Source organism: Euprymna scolopes, chromosome 20, assembly GCF_053919585.1.
Source record: "Euprymna scolopes isolate OS-2025 chromosome 20, ASM5391958v1, whole genome shotgun sequence".
Lineage (NCBI taxonomy): Eukaryota > Metazoa > Mollusca > Cephalopoda > Sepiida > Sepiolidae > Euprymna > Euprymna scolopes.
Window position 1 is genome coordinate 36,540,708 of NC_136501.1, and position 21,016 is coordinate 36,561,723.

Sequence of the window (21,016 nt, forward strand, 5' to 3'; positions counted from 1 at the left end):
ATATATAGACATATATATATATATATATATAGACATACATGTATATATATGTGTGTGTGTGTGTGTATGTTTGTGTGTTTTATGTATATAAACCGCTAGTAAAAATTTTAAAACTAGAACTGGGCATACGTAAGTTGATAAAATACTATGGTACACATGCGCAAATATGCATTTGTATATTAAAATCGGTTCATTTTTTACCTTTTTCTTATCTGTCTGACAATAGCTAAAACGGTAAATACCTAAGGATGGAGCGCTAAATGGTTTAGTTTCGATTCTAGTTGATGGCACTAAAATCATTTTTTTTACTTTTTATTTTTAATTTTTCAAAACACTACTATATATTGGGTAGAATATAATAATCAATAGAGAATTGGCTTTGATTTTATATCTGTATCAATGAAAATATATTTAAGCATATTTCATGATTGGGCAATGCCGGTCGGCCAGCTACTTGTATAAAGATTCTGCACACACACACACACATATATATATTCAAGCATGTTTTATTGAACACGACAGAGTTATTCTTTTTGCGTTTTTTTTTCTTGATATCTTTTCCATCCGCCGAGCCGCCTCGTTATTTCAGCTAACCTGCTGTATAAAATGGCGCCCCAAATTTTGTTTTCAGCCATATTCTTCTCAAGTGCTTTCTATCGGTGCATCCGATTGTCATCAGGAGCGATTGATGTTATCGTTTACTTTTCTTTTCCTTTGAGGCTTCGAGTATTTATAATTTGTTTTCTTTTTTTATTATTATTGGTCATAAAGGTGGGTGTAAGATGGTTAGAGGCGAATTATTTTTATTTCTAACTTTTGAGCGCTTATTTATACAACATACCAGCTGAGATAAAAAAAAAAAGACCGTCAGCGAATGAAAAAGAAACTTCGGAAAAATTCGGAAAAAAGAATAACTCTGTCGTGTTTAATAAGAATTGCTTCTAATATATATATATATATATATATATATATATATATATATATATATATATTTATATATATATGTGTATGTATGTATAAGCGTGTCTATTATTTATCAAATAACCCTTAACATAGTACACACTTTTCCCTCTACACATATAAAATTTAAGCAGATAATAAAGGTGTTGCCCACTTACCACTTACTCTCCCCCCAAATTGTTCAACACTATTTGACTCTTAGAAATAAGTAAAACACCCCTTTTGCTTTGTGTGTTTGTACATATATATATATATATATATATATATATATATATATATATATATATACAGGGTGACCCAAAAAAAACAGAGGACATTCAAATGTTTTTCTGAGCATTTTACAGTCAACGGAGAAAAAAGGCCAAAGACCGTAGTGTTTTGATGTGATTTTTTTAATATAATGAACTAATTATGACCAAAGTTCATTTCATTTGGACAAAACACTAAGAAACGGGGCCTAGTTAGAGTTGAGGCCCGTTTTTTGGGGTCACCTATGACAATGTCTATCACAATAAAAACATCGTTTCCGAAACGATCGTACATGTTATTGAATTTGTTGTTGTTCCTTCTTATGAAACAGATTTTTAATTTTTAATTCTATTTTGAATTTTAAATAATCAATCACGTTACTAAATATATATATATATATATATATATATATATATATATATATCTACATATATATATATTCTGGAAAAAATCTGTAATACTATTATCTTCTTTAAGTGTGAGAGCGTTGGGATGAACACACACGAGTCATATGTGGAGATTTCTCTTAAATATTGGCTTTAAACACAGATACTTCTAAAAAATTTGGAATGCCGAAGAAACGGCTTAAAGTTTTCTTCTTTTTGAAGAGAGACTTTTTTAAAGGCGTTCTCGTGTTTCTACACGTAACATTGGCTCTTGGTGCAATGGATAAAATGTTAAGTTCTTAGTGACAGTCTTCTGGGGTTGAATCTTCAATTTTATAAGCGACACAAACGATATTAAGAATCATTGAAGATTTCTACTGGGGCATGACTGACAGGAAAACAACAGTATGCGCACGTTACTGTTTAAAATTTAGTTCATATATTCGAGTTTTCCATAAGGATCCGTGTTAAGTGTTGAGACAATTTGTTGAACAAAGATGGCGGTGAAGAATCAGTGAAGTTACAATCTTGAGTGTTGAGTAATTTCTAGTAACAAAGATGGCGGCGAAGAATCAGTGAAGTTACAATCTTAAGTGTTGAGTAATTTCTAGTAACAAAGATGGCGGCGAAGAATCGGTGAAGTTACAATCTTGAGTGTTGAGTAATTTCTAGTAACAAAGATGGCGGCGAAGAATCGATGAAGTTACAATCTTGAGTGTTGAGTAATTTCTAGTAACAAAGATGGCGGCGAAGAATCTGGTTCCTAAGAAAAACGACGGCGAACTGATTGGATCCAAAATTCGACAATTTTTATAGTAACTTTGGGAGCTTCTGATTGGTTAGTTAATGTAATTTGTGGTTATAAAAATGATCGTCGAAATCATTAGAGTCATATCCCATTAGGAGTAAAAAAACATTTTAACAATCCTCGAGTTCGACAAAACGCATCTGAAATTGGTCGGTGTTTACATAATTTGCTAGTTATATTTTAATAGTGTCGTTACATTTTAACACTCGAACTTGAACATTCGGGCCCAACACGTTGTGTCTGAAACAGTTGCAAGGATACAAACAAAAGGGAAAAAAATCGATTCGACCTTTTTCCAGTTTTAACAAAAAAAAACGTATTAACGGCATTTTCCAAACAGTACCTGCATCTTGATTTTTACTGTTCTACTCGTTCCGACATGTCTTTCCAAACGTTCTTGTAACTCACGTGGTTCGCTCATAGTCGCTACTCACGTGCTTTTTTTTTCTTTTCACTCGCTGTCGCCTACGTGTGTCCTCTTTTCGTTTTGCTTTTTCTTTCCCTTCTCTTCCTCAGTTTTGTGACGCTATTTCAGGCACTGGCTTGATCATTTGCATATGTGTCAAGTAGCTGTTGCTGCTGCGGCTACAAGCGTTAACGGCTCTGTTACAGTTACATGAAGGCGAAAATGCTGTAAAATTAAGAGTCAAATAGAGAACAGTCATCCGAATGATTAAATTATACATTTTTATCATATTCATACGCTATAAGAATCATATTTTAGTAATAAATTGCAAACACCTAATAATAGAGAGTGTCCGGCCAAGATCAAAGTGTAGTATTTGTCTTCCCATTCTGCACTACAATTTCTTGTTCTCTGTCAGTGAAGGAGAAATTCTTCCCGACTGAAACAATTTATGTTTTTGTCCGTTTTCTCCACGTAAAAAAAACGACCCTGGTGTCTAACTCTGTCCCGTGGGAAGGCACTGTAAATAGGAGCATCATAAGAAAACACACAATTTGTTTACAAAATGAATGTTTACAAATCAATCATATGTAAAACATTCATACGAATTACACATAGAATGACTCAAATATAGTTGACGTTTTTTGCGGTATGTATATAATCTCTTTTATACACGCTTATAGTTAGAACGCTGTGTCATCTTTTCTTCTATTCCTTAGATCGCTTGATTAAATAGCGATTTCATACTTATTAAAAACATACGCAGGCGTCAATTAAAGACAATCACACACACACACAAACATATATATATATATATATATATATATATATATATATATATATATATATATATATATACATAAAAAATGTATATATTAAATTATATATATATAAAATTTCAAAATGGTAATTTCTGAGAATGTGTGTGCGTGTATATATATATATATATATATGTGTGTGTGTGTGTATAAATATATATATATACATTCTCAGTGTATATATATATATATATATATATATATATATATATATATATATATATATACACGTACACACACATTCTCAGAAATTACCATTTTGAAATTTTCAAGCAAATAAACACTAAACATATTCCGACCTTGGGTCGTCCTCAAAAATATTCGAACATGGTTTTGACAATTAGTTCATCTCATTTCTTCTTATTGTTTTTTTTTTTGTTTTTTTTGTTTTTTTTTTCGATTTTGGCTATTTAGTAAAAAGTCAGATTCACCTGAAATACATTGTCAGTTTCGTGAAAATCACAGTTGAAACTAATATCTGACATTGAAAATGATTGCTTCTGATGGACTAGGGTCGGGGTTAGGATTTATAATTTTCGATGAAAAGTGTGCGTGGTCATATTTTAGGATTTCATGTAAGTGGTGCAATGCGAGCATATGATTCGGAATTTTGAAAAGCAACGAAAAATTATTCCTAGGCTAGTTAAGTATGTTGAGGAACTATTAATTGAATAGATACAAAAACAATACAATTGAATAACTAGAAAATGGAAAACCTTTAAGAATGTAACTATGGTAACATCCAATAAAGAAAGCAACAGAATCATTTTTTGTGCTTTTCGGGTTTTTCGAGTCTTCAATATAAAGCGAACCTACGAGTGAAATAAAATGCAAGAAATGTGATAAGAAGCCTCTAAGGAAAGAACAACTGTTTCTCTCTCTTGTCTTATAGAAGTTGGCCCTCAAAAGACAAATGTAGCTAACTATGATACCGACAAACTGGTTGACGTACAAAACCTCTCAGAATTATGTAATGACGCACATAAAAGCTAAGTAGGCACTTAGATTTCTCGTTCGCCGTTTTTTTCCCCCCAAGTTTTCAACATTTACACCTGCCTGCGCCAAAGCGGACATTTTTTTTCCGTTTTGTTTATTCTGCAACCTTGAATGCACGCTGACACCCAGGACGACGTCCACTGCGACCGGCGTTCTTTGCTGTCGAGTTAACTGAAATGTTCAGCCAAGCGCATGAAACAATATGTTCACCATTGAAAAGAGCTGTTTAGCACCGGTCGTTCGTTAACTCACGCCGTTATTGATGCGAAGTGTCGCCCAGCTTTCAATCGCTGCTTTAGATGCGTTTCTAATTAATATGTTAAGCATTCAAGCGAATCTCGATGGCGATGTCTTACTTCCTCCATCCGACGGATCAGCTGGTGTGCCTTTGACCAATCGTATACTCACGATACGGATTTAGCATTTCAAACATCCGATTCTTTATGAATTTTTTTTTTTTTACCTACAGGTTGATATGAGATTGTTTATACAACCGTTTCGGTGTATGTATTGCCGAAGAACAGATATTGCAAAGGTTTTCTATCATACAATTAATTGAACACAAATTACTGTTAAATCATAAACGCATGCTAATTGCTTTTTTAATAATATGATTATGGTAACGATCACTTTACCTAAAATTATAATCAAATTCCTTATAGTTGTTTGCGACGTTAAATAGTTAGCCAATCACAGGCTCTCATCTGAGTTGGAGTAAATGCCTAGATAAGGAAATCTGAGAAAAAAAAATGATCGATTAAGATATTAAAATGTATTCTTTCATTCTTTACATATATATTAAAGTCAAAATTACGTGCTCGACCATAGTTGAAGTCGACCTGAAGGCTTCGTTTTCATATGTAATGCAAAAAATATACATAGAAGGGCTCCATTTCTTTCTCAAAGTATTCGACTTTGATGTACACATTATAATGCTTTGTGTTAAGCAATGGAATACTAAGTGCCATTTGTAGTCTTTAGTATGCATCAACAGAAAATTGAACTTGTTTCTTTCATATATATATATATATATATATATATATATATATATATATATATATATATATATATATATATATACGTTTTTAGGCGTGTGCGTTGCTTGATGATATCAGATACTGAATTTTTTTTTTAATTTAATCGTTCATTCAAGAGAACACAAGCCACTCTCTCCACCAGGCAAGTAATGATATCTCAGTGCACGCGTATTCAACTGGATAGAGATTACCATGTCCCAACGCGTTACTGCGATACGATGTCAATGTAGATGTTAACTGTTTTATCTACGCTATGAGATGTGGTAGATTTCGCCAAGATATTAATGAAATTGTGCATAGTAGGTCCACATCATTTCAAAACATCATACAATGCCGCAAATCCATTTCCATTTAAGATTTTACTTACGTATGTACAAATACGTAACTATTCCAGAGTGTAATTTAGTACGAATTAACACGAATCTGTAACGCATCAATCCCTAGCTTTAAAGACTAGAATATCTCAGTAAAATTTGATGAGATAATTTGGAATAGTGAGAATAACATTATTGAACTGATTACATATATACTCGAAATATGTTCTCCTGACCGTTGATAATCTGAAAAGGGCAAAGTCACTAAAATATTTCAATTTAGATATAAGTACACGTGCAAAACACTGCTCCCGTAAATATTGCGTAAAAATGTGTGAAAAATATTTAATTTCTTTTATGTTCAGCCAACATATCTCACTACTGATGCAATTCTCTATCTATATAAAAGCCAAGTACGTCCAAGGATGGAATACTGTTGCCATATCTGGGCAGGACCTGCTAAAAACAGCCTATCCTGCCTTGAGAGAGTACAAAATAGACTTCGTGGCTTGGTGGGGGATGCCCTTTTCTCTGCCCTGCAACCTCTCTCCCACAGAAGAGACGTTGCGAGCCTATCCTTGTTTTATCGTTATTTCCATGGCAGGTGCTCGTCTGAACTCCAATCTCTGGTCCCCCCTCGCCAATCTTTCACGAAAAACACCCGTCTAGCTGAATCCACTGTGAAAAATTTCCCCCACTCTTTATCTGTGCCTAAATCAAAACGCGGATTCCATGAACAAAGCTTCTTTCTTAGAACTGCACGCCTGTGGAACTCTGTTCCGTCTGCCTGCTTCCCACCGGACTACAACTTGGATGTCTTCAAGTCCAATGTTAACAAATTCCTAATGAACCGCCCCCTTAAGTAAACACTTCATCAAATCTCCACACTAACGTAATGTACTTGCAATAACCCTTATCCCTGAGTGACTTCCGGGCCTTGATAAGTGGTGATCACTGTGTAAAAAAAAAACATTATGGGGTGTAACAATACTACCTATTTCTTCAAACGTTGAGAAGCAGTTTATATGCTAAATCCAATACTATGACATCTCTGCCCTACGAGAAAATAAAGATTTCATTGTAACATTATAGAGTAGTGTTCATATAAATGTCATTTCATTGTGTGTTGTGTGATTAAATGTCTATTATTTTGGAGTTCTTCACTATCTGAACCCTAAGATATCGTGTTGTAGTCTGTTAAGGTTCCGTGATCGTCTGTCTTGCATGCGTGCGTGTCAGGCATAACATAAACACATACATGTATTTTGGCATACCTCATCAACTTTTCAACTGCGTCGTTGGTCTTTTGGTCCACCTACGAATTTCATCTTTTCTTGGATGGAAGCTGGAAACTGTCGACGAATGCATTTCAACTTCAAGACGATGGCTGATTTTATATAATTTTTTTTAATTATTTCCTGTCGATCGCAGAAGAATGTAAAGTGAAAGTTGCTTAAGTGGTTGATTCTAGTCTCCATTCATAGACACGTCAGCTCCCTTTCCTCGTGAGGGGGATTTCTTAGCTAACTAGAACACGTGATAGCAGACACGTCCTTCCGATCAGCTGATCAGATGCTTCTGGTGCAACTTGTGCAGTTTACAACTTTACATGCTTTGACAATTTTTATCAAAACACAGCTTCGCATCTCATCTCTCGCTCACTTCGCCAGTTAGATAAAAACATAGATCGATAGATAAATGTATATTTATAGATACAAAGATAGACAGATATATTGATAACCATAAATAAAGATAAATTAATAACTCAATCGATTAGATGGATATATAACAGATAATTTCTCTTCGGCTCAGCAACTATATAACACTGTCATTTCAGCCCGACGTTGCCCGGGTGCTTGGAGGTATATGCGGTCATTTTTTTTAATGTTACCCCTATTATGACCCCTTAAAATTAAACTTTTTGGGCTCAAATCAAATTATTAAGTTAGATCCATGTCAAGGGAACTTATATTTAAAATTTTAAGTGTTCAGACCAAAAATTGTCGGAGGAGTTTGGTAGAGTTCTCAAAGGTCAAATCGTTGAACTTTGATCCCTTAATCGTCAAATTTCTGGCCGAAAACCGATCACATCGATTTTTCCTAATCTCAGTACCTTGTATATCAAATTTCGAGTCTGTAAACTAAAAATTGACAGAGTTATTGCGTAGGGAAATGCACACACACAGACAGACAAACAGATGCACGGACAGACAGATACCAAAACAGGTTCACTTTTATAGCTATATAGATAGATAGATTATAACGGTGATCGAAGTACGTGTTGAATAATAGAAATTTGGATAAATCGATATCAACCAGTTTCTATGGAACATCCCTTAATATTGTCATGGAATGATAAGGGGTAATAGCTCATGTTAAATTTTGTTTTATTTTACCGTATATCAATCTTTGTCAGATTATTTTAATGTCATATCAAGTAATTTGGGAAAACGTTTTTTATTGTTTTATTCTTAATATCTTCCAATATTTTTCACGGTATTTGGTTTTGTTGTTTTCTGGTTATTTAATGCTGACACCCGTGTTATAACTAATGAGAAAATAATAATAAGATCTCTTTTTTAAACAAGTCTTCAATTTTCTTAAATATTTTCTGAGAAAGTTCCTAGCTAGTTTAACAGATGAAATAAAAATAAATGTATTTGCATTGCAATAATTTGCAATGTTAATGAGTAACTGTTTTTAGCATTATTATGAATTTGGTGTAGCTCGTAGTTGTGAATTTTGGTCTTGCTGCAATATTTTTCTGAAACAGATCATCAGCTTAGTGTATATATGTTGTGCAACGCTGCTTTGAGTAAAACGTTAGTAGTCAATGAGAATTAATCAAGATAAAGGGAAATGACAATGCTAGGTGTTCAATTATGTCGGTACTGTGTGAGTGCTTGCTTGAGTGAGTGTGTGAGCGGATGAGTATGTGTGTGTTTTTTGTGTGTTTGAAATAGTTTCAAAATAGTTAATGTCCTCAAGGCTTGTTCCTGCGTGCCAAGGGAGTCTACGGCCGAGTCCAGCGGTTTGCGAGGATATGAGTGAAAAAATCAAAGGGGTTTGCACTGTGACAATATGAGATTGCCAATAGTTAGCGATTAGACATTTTGTTTAAACGATGCCAGAAAACCTGGGGCAAAATCGTGACGATAACCACGCAGACATCTGGCAATCATTCTTGGCATCATAAGCGGTAACTCGGATGTTCAATTTGATTAGGCAAAAAACAACAGTCGATTATTGTTATTGTCAATAAAAAAAATAATCGTCAATAATGGAAACTGAAAATCTTGCTATCTTTCTCTCATTATATATAGATATTGTATATGTTTTATATAAGCAGTAATATGTCTCTAACCATTCATGAACATGTTTCGGACAGCCTGTTACAAGTAACTAAAAATATCTTCAGGAGATATAGCGCTGAACTCCAATTTTGCATACGCAATATCGTCTGAAGAGATCTTTAGTTACTTGTAATTGGATGACCGAAAGATGCTTACGAATGTCTAGTGAACTATTAATACTGATGAAAAACAAATAAAGTGTATACTTTGCTCTATTTTGGAATTGGGCATAGATTTTGTTTTTGTGGTCCTTTTTAAATGTTAGTTCTATATGGCCAGGTTGTTGTGAGTCCCTTTGAGAATTGATTCCTCGTCGCCAAGTTGTTGTCCGGAAAAGACTCCTAATGAAGACACGGACACGGATATGGGTTCAAACAAGATATTTGTATTTAGAACCAGAAAAATAGACAGATGACAACAGTCGTAGTATCCAACACCAAGAGGGCGTACTAAGAAGCACACAAACACACCATACGAGTCGGTACTTGCGGTATATTTATACAGCTCGGAGGAGATCATATATTGTGCATGGGTGAATCTCCACAACACACACACACACAGACACACACAACACACACACACACACACACATATATATATATATGTGTGTGTGTGTGTGTGTGTGATTAGTTTTTTGTTTTTTTTTAAAGAATTCCAGCAGAGTGCTCAATTAAAAGGAAAATCCAAATTTTAAGAGCCTAATTATATTTTGTGTACAGAAAGTTGTTAGTTGAGACAGATCATTGGTACCGTCGGTTTCAAGTAATAAGGCCCGTTTAAGGTATCCTTATGAAGCTCTCTTCAGCCAATATTCGTCGGCGAATATTGGCTGACGAGAGCTTGATAAGGATACCTTAAACGGGCCTTATTATCGGGCTTGAAACCGACGGTACTAATGATCTGTCTCAACTAACAACTTTCTGTACACAATATATATATATATACATATATATATATATACATATATATATACATATATATATATACATATATATATACATATATATATATATACATATACATATATATATATATATATATATATATATAATTTCATTAGTTTGTTCCAATTATTATTATGTTTACTAAGATAAAGTTCTGGACAGAACTTATGAGCTAACCTGACAGTTATTTTATATAGATATATGCATACAGGTTACATATTACCAAGCCCCATTGACGGATAAGATAAATGAAGATAAGTGTTAATTTATTTTGATAATTCAGCGTTGAAAAATCGGAAGGATTAGTGACGATGGTTGTTAACTGATTATAATGGATTATTTAAGAGATGTTTTCACAAGAATTTTTTTTTTTTTTTACGTTGGATTAAAACGACAATAAAATAGTAAGCTGGAAAACAGCCCAATTCTCTTATATCATACAGATGAACAATTCTAGGAAGAGACATAGCTTTCGGAAGTTGTATGCAGTTTTAGGCACACGCACACAGAGAAAATAAACGTATTCATAGGTGTTTTCGCTGTACAAATTTTGTCTTTAAACTTTTACACGAAGGGACACTATAGACTTAAGTCCAGTAGTGATTGAAATGTATGTGCAAAGCAGCAAGTGCAGTTTCTAAGTAGACGGTGAATACTATGTAACCATATTCTGATCTTACGGAGAAGAGTGACCCTTCAATTAATGAGAAACACAAACAGCATTAAAATCGGTACCTCCTCATAGTTGCGGATGTAGATTATATTCAGTATAGCGTAGTTTTAATCTCATATATATATAAGAAACAGAGGACAGGAAAAACTCGACTTATTTTCTTCTTTAAGTATTATTATTAAGTATTAAGTATTTAGGTATTTCTAACAACGTATTTTTCATAAATCTTTCAAACAGTTCATTTCTCCTTCTCTGATCACGTGTGATTTATCGTCTCGCCTGTGACGACATCAACGACACCAACGACTCTCGAGCGTGATTTTTCGAACCGGTCTCGAATACCTCTCTTTCTGCGAGCATGTCTCGAATACCTCTCTTTCTCTGGACACATCTCGAATACCTCTTCTCCAAACACGTCTCGAATACCTCTCTTTCTCCGAGCACGTCTCGAATACCTCTCTTTCTCCGACACACATATCAATCACGTGCTTCTCTGAACACCGCTTCTCCGTCCAAGTGTGTCCTTTTATCTCTGTTGTGACGTCACTTCACAGAGCCGGCTGGGTCATTTGCATATCTTTATGTGGCCGCTGCTGCAACCAGTGTCATCGGATTTGCTACAAGTACGAAGAATACATTATGTTTTTCGGAGTTATTATACGATTAATGAGAAGTATTAACAATTCTCATATTGGTGCCTCTTGGCCGGGTGTATATACCTGTAATATTCAGTACGTAGAATACATTATCATCTTTGTTTGTGAATACTAGAAATATGAACTTCTCTCTATTTTGTACTGCACTGTCCTCCATTGTAAACACTTTTGTTGAAACTCTTCAGCAAAATATAAACATGTTGTTAAATCCTTCGCCAACTGCGTCCTTCGTTTACAATCGTGTCTTTTATTTTATTAACATATCGAAGTTGCAATTTCGAGACTCATGCAAAAAAGATCCGATTGAACAAAAGACAGAAATCAATAGACGCCATTGTTGTTAATATTCCCGCTCACTTTCTTTCTCCGCCTCTCACCCCCTCTCTATATATTTTGCTCGGTTACTTTCCACTATATGATACGAAAACACGCTGTTTCCCTCTTTAGTCTATTATTTATCTATTTCATTATACATAAACAGATGTTTTCGCTCTCTCCAGTTGCCTTACAGCATATATATTTAAGTGGGAATGTATCGGTGACAACACATCTTAACATATATACTCTTGAAAATTGGTATATAGTGTATTAAGACAGGTGGAAAACTTTATAATTACTTTTCATCTGAAAAAAGTGATGCTAAGTCGTCAAAATTGAAAAATTGGTACTTGGGAGGCGTCGGATTTTTTCGTTTGCAAACTGTTTCCCGAATACGCATGCGCGATTCGTTTACATTTTGTTAAGTATAAGTAGGTTTGCAAACTTTCTGTAAAGTTCATATCAAGTTGGTCTATTAGCTATCGTACTTGACTCACTGTCTAGGTTTTGGTTTCAATTTTAGCTTGAGCAATATTTTTTACTTACAAGATGTTTAGAAAAAAAATCATAACACTCGCATGACCATGTCTCAATTTAAAGGAAAATTTAAGGAATTTAATGCTACATTTTGTACCGGGCAACACCGCGTAAATATTCTAGTATATATATATATATATATATATATATATATATATATATATATATATATATATATTATTACCTTATAACATACCAATCCTTATTTAAGAAGCTGAATGCAATAACAGAGCAATATAGTGAATAAATGACAAAATTGTCAAAAATTGTAAATGTCAACTTAATTAAAGAACTAAATTATAAGATGGTCAACATCGTGAAATTTGGAATATAGTCTTTTATCATTTATTCACCAATACTTATATATATATATATATATATATATATATATATATATATATATATATATATATATATACATTAGCGTCCAAAATGTTAAAACCCAATATTTGTTAGAAATAACAATTGTGAAAAGCTGAGATTTTCACAACTGGTAGTCGTTATTATCTATAAAAACATACGAAAATTTTAATCATTTGCAAAAGATAGAAAAAGAATTATAACAATTATTTATTTATTTTCAAAATAGGAAGGATGTAAACAAATATTAGGTTTGGACGCTACTTATATATATATATATATATATATATATATATATATATATATATATATATATACATACATATATATATATATATCGGTGTGTCAACGTGATTATACCGTACTATATATATATATATATATATATATATATATATATATATATATATATATATATATATATATATATATATATATATATATATATATATATATATATATATATATATATATATATATATATATATATATATATATATATATATATAGTACGGTATAATCACGTTGACACACCGGTTCTCGTCAGATCACCGAAGTTAAGCAACGTTGAGCCTGGCTAATACCAGATGGGTGACCATTTGGGAATTCTAGGCGCTGTATGTGCTGTCCGGTCACCTCAGCATTGTTTCCAGTCGTCTTGTACCTCAACTTGCCACTGGAATGCAACAATGTTGACTCAGGAGAGGCGTGGTTGGAGATTGCGCAACTCTTGCCACACAAATTTCACGCGCCGGCACACTTACAGTGGGTATCCATAGTCTGTCAAGACTGAAGGAAGCCTTCGTTTATATATATGAGAGAGAGAGAGTCATTCACATACAGTTCTGTTTCGCGGGCGATGAATTAACAATGTTTTGACACTGTTCACATACCTAAGCCCAATTTGTTTACACAAAGAGCATCGTTTAATACGCTATTTGTATTTTATATATCACTTCCCACTATGCTCAAGCTAAGACAGGGAGCATTATTGTCATCCGCATACAGTACTGTTTCGATGTTTCACAGCTCATCAGTGCGGCTGGACAAGCAACTACCTCAAGCCAGGATAAAACACGGAGCTTCTCACGGTTGCGCTATTCGGCTGCTGCTAGTCGGGTAGTGAATTAACAATATCTATAATGTACGAGTTCATATATGAGTTTGTTATTTTACATTAGCTTCTAGTTAATAATATAAAGGAAAACTAATGGCGTGTGGTAAAAACGATGCTGTTTTTGTAATTATTGTTTTTACTTTTGATATTTCCAGCAGTTCGCGGCCAATTGTCGAAAAATGATACAAGATGAATTAAATTAAAGCCGTTGAGAAACCTGGAATTCAAAAGTTATTTTACGTTGATTTTACGTCTTCTTGTGCAGGATAGTTCACGCGAAATCTCTTAAGCGATTGGTGAAGAAAGTCGATATCTTCTTTTATAAGGAGCGCGTGCGTGTTCATTTCGTTGTGCCTTACGATCAAGAGAGAACGACTGATCCCAATATATATATATATATATATATATATATATATATATATATATATATATATATATATCATTCAAATACTGCCGTGTTTGAATATAATGGTTAAGTGGAAGTTTTAGTCATTTAGAACTGCTTTAAGACTTCACCGCTCACTTATTATTCGACCAAATTTCAAACAATTATTACAGTTTATAGATCACCTTTACAGCTACATTAAAAAAAATAAATAAATTTCCATTCGGTAAAACTAAAGTTATGATGAATTTACTGGTGTTCAAAATCGTAAAAATTCGTAAGGAGGTGAGCGAACGATTTATGACTGGTTTTCAAAGCAACCACGTTGCTTCAGCGACCACTGTTTCTACTAATTCACTGCTATCACGAAAAGAGAAGTAACAAATGAAACAGAGAGAATGAAAGCAGACGAGTGCCGCACATATTTTTACATATTTGTATGTTATGTTTATGGGGCCCTAAAAAGTGTCTTTACTGAACGCCTGCAAAAATCATGGATTACAATAGAAAAAAGTGAGCATGTAAAGTAACGTGTTTAAGATTTAAACATGGAAAAGTAAATGGGTAGTTGCTAAAACTAAAAAAAGAAGAGAACAAGATATTCTAGTAAAAAATATAAAGTTATAACTTAAAATATTGCGGCTTAAGAATTGATTATATTATGTTATAAATTGAATTTTTAAAAAATCTTAATGCTGCAATATTTTAAGTTATAAATTCATTATATGTTTACTAGCTACCTTGTCCTTTTCTTTTCCAGTTTTAAAAACTAGTCCTTTACTTTTCCATGTTTAAGCTTAACCATATTACGTTTTAGACTCGCATTTTTCTTTTGTAATATATATATATATATATATATATATATATATATATATATATATATATATATAACATGAATGACACTAAGCATTTGAATTGGACAGATTTGATAGGAAAAGAAAACAAAATAAATAACAGAAAAGAAATAACAAGTAAAAATCAGTGAACGAAGGAAAATTATATAATAATTAGATATGCTATACATGGATGATATATAATAATAAAAGGGTATATATATATATATATATATATATATATATATATATATATATATATATATATACTAGACTACCCGTGAGTGACCCGTTTGGCCAGTATGTTATATTAGTTATGGAATTAATGTTTGAGCGTGGCACTTGTGACGTAAAGAAAACAGTTTTTGTGACATAACAAACACATTTCTATGAAAGTATATTAAAAATGAAAAAAGATTACAGATAGAGTTCTATGAGTCGTTCTGTTTATAATTGTTTATTTTTGAAATAAAAAGTACAACCATTTAATTATAAGTGATTTGCCATACTTATAGGTAAATCTGCACTATTCAAATTTTGATATATCGTTTAATTTAAACGCGACAAAAAACAATTGGGACGCTGAAAACGTACACAGTAAAACAATACGTTGTAAAATGCTCTTATGGTTGTCAAAGGTTAAAGTAGATTTATTTGTAAGAAAATTGCGTTAAAATAACTTAAACGTAATACGGAAATGAACGATGTAAAAAAAATGCAGAAAGTATTAACAATTATTTAGATAATTTAAACGCGAAAAAAACAATTGAGAAGCTGAAAACGTACACAGTAAAACAATACGTTGTTAACGGGTCAAAGTTGATTTATTCGTACGAAAATTGCGACAGTATACTTATAATACAGAATAGTTGCAAAACATCCTCACCCTTCGTTTATTAAACAATAATTTCTAAATAATAACGTTAATATTTCAGTGCGCATGTCAAAATCTGCAAAAGAAGCGATTTGTGTTTATTTGTTTACGTTGTTATGGGTTAATGTTTATGCACGCACGCGCAACTGGATGTTCTAAACCGGAAAGTGGGTTACATCACTCGTTACAAGGTCATTTATGTTTTATAATTATATAGATATATAACAAAGCTATATCTATCTGTTTCTATCTCTCTTTGTCTCTCCCTCCCTTTATATATATATATATATATATATATATATATATATGTGTGTGTGTGTGTGTGTGTGTGTGTGTGTGTGTGTCTGTATTATAATAATATAATTTATTATTATTTACATTAGATTGGAAAACCGCCATGTTATAGTTATCTGGGAAGCAATCTTACAGTGTAGTGTTATTGTCTTTCTTTGAATCACAAAAAATAGGAAATAACTTTGAATTTTATAACATTTTCTTTCCGTTTATGCCTACTTCGAAAATTAGTGTATTTTTTGAAAATCAAGTCATGCCTGATTGAACCAATGTCACCTGAGTTGAAACGGTAACTTCCTAGGTTATATTTATTCATAGTAATATTTTCAACAGTAAAAAAGGAGAATGTCAACAAAATATTTAAAAAAAAGAAGAATGAGTCGCGCATTTTTTGTCGATAAAAACTCAGTGTTTTGAATCTTTTATTTAAAAATATATACCAACCCGACTGTATCAACCCGGCACTGTTCGAATGTTCTAAAAATGTTAACGGAACTTGGAATGATCAAAAGCTAATTATGTTCCATAAGCATTATACTGTTTGTTGTTTATACTAATAAGCTGGAATACCAAAAGTAGTCCCTCAGCAAATGTAAGAAAGTATTAATTAAATGAAAAGACCATAATGCATTCGAATAAAGGAATAAAAAATTCGGCGCATAATTCTTTACTAAACAAAACGATAATATGTTTCTGACTGTTGTTTCAGTGAAGTTTCAAATAAACAGAGAAAATTAGTATATGATCTATATTATCCGGTCAATATTTTATTATGACATGCGATCTTAGCAAAATGCAGACATTATACAAATGTTAAATAAAATGTTAAATAAAACATTGTTTGAATACAAATTCAAAACGCGTCTGAGACAAGTGAGTGATTAGAGAAAATAGTGAGAAATTATACATTGGTATGGACATTTACACACCTGTTTTTATCTTTTATAACTAAAAATGAAATTACTCTGGCGTGATTTAATTATCACAGAGGCGACATATGCATTTAACATGCCGGGTTCGAGTTTTGTCAAAGCTACTGCATCATATCCACTAACACACTTGAAAATCTTTGTTTTTTATTTGTATTTACATTTTTCACCTCAAACAAGGCATATTGCCAATTGAACGTTTTGGATCGTGTCTTACAGAGCACAGTGGGAGGTGTTGAGGATCGAGATATCTGTTTACATTCTATTATGTATAAAAACTTTTGCAGGTTAGTACAGTCCGCGAAGCAGAAAGTATGGAATTCCAAAGTCAATCGTCTAACGTAAAAGAAAAGAACTAGAAGGCTATCCGGCATTTTGAGACCTCTCCATTGGACGATTTATATCTGGTTACTTATCGGGTTAGTCGAGTCGACATATATGCTATTAGTTATCAGAGCCCATTCCAGTAAAGTAACTGTTAAAAAGCCACAAGGATGCAACATTGCGGCGATGGAACAGGGGATGGAGCTTGGCTGATAGTGCGGAACCTATTAGATTTGATACTCATTTTTAATTCTAGAGTTGTAAGCCATGTTTAGTTTCAGAACAGTTTCCGATGGTTAGTTGTTTTATACAAATCCTGGAGGTGACTGGTCCTCAGTAGACAGCAGAGTTTCCGATGGTTAGTTGTTCTATACAAGTTCTAGGGGTGACTGGTTCTCAGTAAACAGTTCTTGAGTTGGAAGCCACAGAGCAAAGATTCTTCCCCTGTTGACTCGAAGAAAACATATGCGAAGTTGCTACAGAAAAGGGTTTAATTTTTTTGAGCAATTCTGGTTTCTGATTGGTTGGTAGCAGAACGAGAATTAATTTGGTCCGTCAGTTCCTAGAAGCATCATCTATAAATAGAATCTCCCGACTGTGCGGAATCATACCCTATTATAATCCAGCTATGATGGGATGTGTCTCCTAGCGGCTTCGGCTGCAGGGAGACAGGGTAGTAGTACACGTTAAGGATTCGTTACTTAACACTCAGCTGGACAGGTGAGGGGCCGTGAACCGGCCAAGCACCGATCGGACTGAGGTACACCGCCAGGGTAATACCTAGGAGGTCCACCCTCCCAGGCTTTGCCACTGGGCTTTCCGGTGGAGTAAGTTAATCGCTTACTGCTTGAGGCGCCCCGACCGGGGAATGCCGACGAGGTTACTCAGGCAATTTTTGCAATTGCAGGCGTGCCCCTCATTTAGGGGAGCCTGCTTAGTTCCCCACGTTCCCGGCCCTGTGGCAAATATTACTGATGTGAGCAGCAATTTAAATAACTACCCCTATTATAGCTAAAAAAAAATATTGAAACAGGAACACTGTCTAAGAGTGAGGGATTAATAGTAGATGACCAGGCCATATGTGGCAAGGACACTCTATGCATGGGCGAATTGCGGCTTTGTAAAATATAGGATACTTTCAGGTGTGGGTAATTTTAAGAACAGTAGTTTGTGTCCACATTATTTGCGTCAATCTTGACAATGTCTCTAATCCATTTGATCCTATTTGTATTGACTGTGAATGTTAAGCCGAGGAGCTTTGTAGATGAGCTCTATGTAAAGTGTGAATTGTCATGAAAATCGGTTGTTGAGAAGTTTTTTTTTTTTTTTTTTTTTGTAGTTGTTAAATGAAATAAACACGTCGTAATGTGTACTTCAATCAACTAAGGAGAAAATAGTACGTAGACTAAACTATAAAGATGCGTGTGTGTGTGTGTGTGTGTGTGTGTGTGTGTGTGTGTGTGTGTGTGTGTGTGTGTGTGTGTGCAGTTGGCCAAAGAAAAGAATAACTATCGGAATGAAACCAAGCTTTTACTTATTAAACGTTGGATTGAAGGACGCGTTTGTCTTTTATCTGTAGCCGAATGTTATTGTTATAGATGGACGTTAAATGACGATAGAATTAAAATTATGTGTCGTAATTTTTAGCGTGGATATCTCAGAGAATCCATTTTAGGTCAGAATTATACTGAGAAGTGAACAATATTTTGAAGAAGAAACCCTTTTAAAATGTCAAGATCAGTATTTTGTTTTTGTCTGAATGCGAAGATTTCGGGCGAGCTCCCAACTTTCACGACTGTACCAAGTCGACACTGTTCGAATGTACCAAAGGACTGAAGCATTGACAAGAAACGATAGAAGCAAAATTAACTGACAGAAATGAAACTAAAAGAAAACAACCACAAGCCCGAAGGCAAGGAAGCTGTTATTCAGCTAAAAACCACGGTCGTAAGACATGTTGAAAAGAAATTAGCTGAGACACTGACTCGGTCGTGGAGAATATCGATTTCACGATTATCCACAAAAATGATATAACGTCGTTTTCTGCGTCAAATAACTCATCACATTTCTTCCTTTTACTACACCGAGGACCTTCAGGTATTTTCTATTTTGCTATTTTTTAGAACTCTTTTAAGATGCAGGATGTCATCGTTTCCAAGAGTTGATTGTTTTTGCCAGATTAGATTCGCCAAGTTGCCGATAGCGTTGGATTATTATTTTATCGGCACCAGTAAACCAGAAATTATTCTTTAGTTGCCAGGTACATTCGAAATACGATCATCTTCATTTACTTAACAGTCCATATCTGCCCTCTCTCTTTCTTTGTCTCTCTCTCTCTCTCTGCCTCTCTTATCTCTCTCTCTTATCTATATATCTATCTATATATATGTGTTTGTGTGTGTGTGTATCTATAGATCTATAAAAGTGAAATTGTTTGTGTCTGTCGTGTACATTTTCCTACCAAACTACTCTGTCAATTTTAAGTCTACTGACTCGAAATTTGATATAAGGGACATTGAGATTTTGGAAAATCTTTTTATTGGTTTTTAGACAGAAATTTCGCTGTCAAGGAGTCAAAAGTCAACGATTTAACCTTTTTAAATCTCTACCAAACACCTTCGTCAATTTTAGGACTAAACATTTGAGATTTTAGATGTAGGTTACTTGGACATGGATCCAACTTTTACATTTGATTTAAGCCCAAAAGAATAAATATTAAGGGGCCAAAATTGGGGGCAAAATTTTAAAAAATTAACCTCTGCAGTCTCTACATCATTACTCAGCCAATTTATTTTGTCTGAACATTAAGCTATGAACAGTACATAGGGCCCGTGTAAAGCGAGGCTGAACTGCTAGCATATGTATGTATGAAAGTAATGAAATCAAAAGGATGTAGTGTTTACTTGATATACGCAATGGTAAACTTCAATCTAATCTAAATACCAGTAGATAATTTAATCCGAACCGAATAAAAAAGCTTCATACGCGATAGAAAGTAGAGCTTATTATAAGAGAAAGAAAATAAAAATTGTAAGTTGAAATTTATAATCAAAAATTATTGATCGACTGCGTGCTCCAACAAGAAATTTACCTTTAAATTTTCCTTATTCCGCAGAGTTTCAAAGAACGCTATTCTTGCTATTCTTCTCATCAGATGACAGATAGGGAATCATCAAACTATATTTGTAGCAATGCAAGAATTTTTTAGTAATGCATTAAGTGAAACCGCAATTTATTATAGTTATAGATTGCCAAGAAAAACACAAAACAAGTGAAAAAATGTTGGACATGTAAAAAAAAATAAATAAAATAAAAATAAGAACAAATCGCGCATAATATTTCAGCTTGCATGAAGATTCTCTCAAAATAATCCGAAAGCCGAAAATAATTCTTTAGAGAGAATGAAGTCCAATATTAAATTGCTTTGAAAACTTTCCAACCGGAT

At 33.5% G+C, this 21,016-nt stretch overlaps 1 protein-coding gene and 1 pseudogene across 1 annotated transcript in view; both read left to right on the forward strand.

The window, feature by feature from the left end:
- The window catches only part of LOC145241391 (voltage-dependent calcium channel type A subunit alpha-1-like), a 1,447,749-nt gene that overhangs the window by 162,204 nt on the left and 1,264,529 nt on the right, over positions 1–21,016 (forward strand). The window lies entirely within an intron of this gene.
- On the forward strand, positions 13,323–13,439 carry LOC145241707 (5S ribosomal RNA; annotated as a pseudogene).